The sequence below is a fragment of the Lactuca saligna genome, chromosome 5 (assembly GCF_052625555.1).
Source record: "Lactuca saligna cultivar CGN05327 chromosome 5, ASM5262555v1, whole genome shotgun sequence".
Taxonomy (NCBI): Eukaryota; Viridiplantae; Streptophyta; class Magnoliopsida; order Asterales; family Asteraceae; genus Lactuca; species Lactuca saligna.
The window spans coordinates 211,426,672-211,431,313 of NC_136421.1; positions in this window are offsets into that span (position 1 = coordinate 211,426,672).

A 4,642-nucleotide genomic window follows, 5' to 3' on the forward strand; every position below is an offset into this window, starting at 1 on the left:
TCCGCAACTAACCAAAACTTTTTCTGTTACAAGCTGATTTTTGAGCTTAGGTTATAGATTTTTAAACACAACACTTGTTTTTGCTATTTTGAGTGTATAAACTTCAGATCTGCAAGTTTACATGACAAAATATACCTTTCTCATAGTTTTTATGAAGATTTAAGTGATAAACTTCATATTTTTAACATATATTTAGATTTATGAAGTAAACAACATATAATCACCAAATAAATCATGAAAACCACACATATTCATGCATATACACATAGATCTACACAAAACAACTTGTATGCTCCTCCCAAAACATAGTAAAAACCGAAAATAGGGGGTATGAACTCACCTTGGTTTGATGATTTTGGTTTTAGAAGAAGATAGGAGGAGATTTCTGCCTTAGCAAGTCCCCTTGAGTAGATTTCGAACTTATGGGGTTCTAAGAAGCTTGATCATGAATGAAGATAGTTATGAGGATATGTTCTAAGCACAAAGATGAATTTAAACACCTTGTATATGAAATAACTCACCAAGAGGATGAAATTGATGAGAAACTCTTGAATCACTTTCAAGCTCACGATTTTTTAGGAATGAAAGTGAGAGAGTTTAGAAGAAAAATGAAGTTGGAAATGGAGAGGAGAAGGTCACGAATAAGAAGAGAGGAAGATAGATATGATTAGACTTGGTTAATACATGTTGGCTTAGTGTCAATTTCCTTGATGTTTAGTGGTTATTACATGGATTACCACCATGCAATAAAGAGGTGTCAAAGTTTAAGTAAACTAAAATCTTTTTATTTTATTTTAATCTATGGTAAAACCGAGAAGGAGAAGGGAGAAAGAAAAGGGAAGGGAAAGGGTTTGGGCATTGTTTGTTTATTTTTTAGATCATGAGGCCCAAATTGAAAGTTTTCGGCCCATTGGGACCATATGAGGGTTTACAGCCCAATATTGATAAGGAAAAAGGCGTTTATGGTCCATTAGGGTCCATCAAACCAAGTGAGACATTTTAGGCCCAACATGGCCCAAAATGCTATGGTTTGATGAATGTATGTCCAACTAAAGCTCAATTAGGTTTCCAAGACCCAAAATAATCAAATTGAGAGTTTATTGGACCATTAGGCCCAATAAGAGGATCCTGGTCCATCCTGAGGTGAACTGGGTTATTAAGGTTTCAAACCCACAATTTAGTATTTGAGACATATTGAGTTAGGTTTTAGACTTCGCTCGGGATTTTTGATTTGAATGAATGTTTTTGATTGAGTATAGAGTATGATATTTAAGTTAGATTACAAAACATACAAGAGTTGATGTTCACATGAAAACAAATTTTCCTAGTTAAAAGTGCTAGTTGTGACAACAACTCCACAATCGATCCTCGGACAGTAGTAGCTACCTCATCAATAATCATCTCCTTAATTTGATCATCATTCAATCATGGCCTATCCTGGCCACCCGCTCTGGCTCTTGAATTTGATCCCGTCGTGAGCACCATACTGAAAATAAACCAAAATATATCAGTAGTATGGGCCCATACTACCTTCCACACCTACCTGTATTTGTCTCAAAGATCATCACAACCGACTAAAATAGACATAACAACTAGGATACATTCTACCCATACTCCCTATAGAGTGGCTAATCAAGTCTCCCCTAACCGACTGCTCTCACATCTACTCACCCATGAAACTTCCACCAACCCTACATTCATTTGTGCATGCTAATCATACATAACATTGGATCATATAGGGAGTCAGATACCTGATCCTACCCTAAGCCCTTCATCAAACAGGAACATGAAATAAGGCTAAATCAAACATTCTCACGCTATAGAATCTTAGTTATGTACAACTACAAGGCACACACTAAGAAACTACAATAATGATGTCAATTTCATACAAGAAGTATTTCTAGGCTATTAGGCATCATACATCGGTGAATTCTATCATGCAATTCCTGAAGATCCCTAGCCTGCCACTAGCATGTTGTTCTACTATAAACATTATATCAAATAACAGTGTGGGGTATACTTTCTTGCTCCGACTGATCATACATATCACATCCTTCCTTGGTTACTTTAGAAAACCATTTCGAAAACCATTTTAAAACTTTGCAGTTCCCTATTTTGAGTCTGGCTTCATACAAATGGTCATCTAATTCTCTCAAACCAAGGCTCTGATACCAACTTGTAACATCCCAAAAATCTTAGAAATTAAAATTTTTCAAAAACAACTAATATCCATATTTGTTTACAAGAAAAACCATTGTTTCAAAAGTAAATCATATCAGGGTGTCCCAAAAGTCAATATCATGAAAATAGGAAGATGTGCATGATCATGCCTTCGCTTTTCCACGATCCTCTGAAGTAACTGAAATAATAAATTGAAACTGTAAGCTAAAGGTTAGTGAGTTCCCCGAAAGTACCAACACACAACATAACAAACAAAAACATGCAAATATAAGCCTTCAGCCAGACTGGACCACCTTACAAGGCCTACAACATATCTGGACGGCTCTACAAGCCTTTGAAATAACTAGAACGCCTTGCAGGCCTATAGTTTATCCAGACCGCCCCGAGTATCTTGGCCTACAACACAAAGTAGGACCACCTCAACCCAACCACAATATGTCGATATATATAACAGATAACATAAACATGTAACCAAAAAATACATATAATCATACAGGTCTACTAATCAGTCATATACTAGCATATACTATCCAAAAAACCAGGATACATAACCTAGTGGGATGATATTGATGCCTTTGACCCACAAGTATAGTGATGAAAACTCACCTCTTAGTCTGAACAAATAGCTGAATAGGTCGTTACTCTGATTCTCAGCTCTACCCATAATATATTCATCAAATAGTGACCAATATCAAATACAACTCAAAAGACCTAAAATACCCTTATGTCAAACTCGGTCAAATCCTGGTTAAAGTCCAAAAAGTTAAAAAATTCAAACATGGTCAACAGTGCTGAGTACGCCCATCGTACTCAGCTTGTACACTTAGCGTACACAACTTGACTAGAAAACGAGCTGGTTGACTTCGAACGCTAAGCGTTCCAGGGCTACGCCTAACGTTTGCGAGGGGATTCTTACATTTCTTCTTAAGAGCTTAATCCTTCAGCTCTTTTGTCTATAATCTAGATCCAACCTTAAAATAACATCCTGTCCTTAACTATAAAGTTTCTAATTTTATGCACAAAAACCTAACTACTTAACCCATTAGTATCTTGAAACTCACGAATGGAAGGATCTTACAAACATGATTAAAATTTTAAGCTTCTAGATGCTCCAAAACTTCTAAAAAGACAACTTATATGGATTATAGTAATCCATACCCATAATACCAAGCTTATGGGACCAAAAGAACAGCATTTCATAACTAAACATGATCTAAACAACTCTTAATCAAGTCTAGAGCTTTTTACCTCCAAATGGTGCCAAATGATGTTGCTATTATGGATCCAAAGAGTCCCATTCCTCCGAGATGATCTTCTCTTCTTTCTCTCTCCTTCAAGGTTACCAAAACACACACAATTGCTCAAGAATGCTCTAAAATAGTATTAGGGTTTGCTTGGGGACGTATTAGGTTTGGGACTTAAAAATGATTAAATAGGATCCAAACCCTAAAAAATAAGGTTTTCACTCTGGCCACTTACGCCCAGCCATTGTGGGCAACTTCCAAAAATTACGATAATGCCATCTGTTTCCAATTTAGCATTTAATTCACATCCATAATCTAAAATGATATGAATTTTCATACTTAGGGTTTAAAATGAAAATACCTAAATATCCATATATATATATATATATATATATATATATATATATATATATATATATATATATATATATATATATATATATATAAAATTTGAAATTAAAGTGAAAAAGCAATTGGCAAGGAGGTGGCCTTCAAATTCAGCTTTACAAATACATCCATGACGTCACTGGGAAGTTGGAAAGCAAAGGCTACGTTACATGCACGTTCATCTATCGCGCGCTTTATTCCATAATACAAATTCCAGCTTTTTATGTGTCCACTGGAACTGAAATCTATGCAACGAAGATTTTGAATCGAATCAAACCAAACATGATTAAAGTGTCGGTCGGTTTGGAGTTCGTGATCGCATCTTGATGCATTTATCGTCTGTGTGCTCTTGACTTAAATCGTGTAAGATTGTTTTTTGTGGTTTTGTATTGGTATATGTTCATCGAGTTGTGGTTTGTACATCTATGTATATATATGATTGTAGGAAAACAAAATAAGGTAATATTACCAAGTAATGTATAATCGCCAAAATCGTGGAATATCGTTTAAGAGTGAGTGTGTCGTCTAGGGCACTTCAAGCTTTTGATGAGCCAAACTAGTTCTAGCAAATTATTCATTAAAACATATTAAATTGCTACTAGTTTGGATATGGAACAAATCAATATATTTGAAAAATCCACTAAGAAAACGGATCTTTTATGGATTTGTGACGAATGATAAAACCCTATTCTAAGGTTTTTCTTTCTATAGTTTTTTAACGGTTCGAATTTCAATCCATGGGTGATCCACCGGAAAAGATATTGACATATTTTAATAATTTTACGTCCGTAAAATTTTATATTCTTTATTTGAATATTAATTCAAAGTTT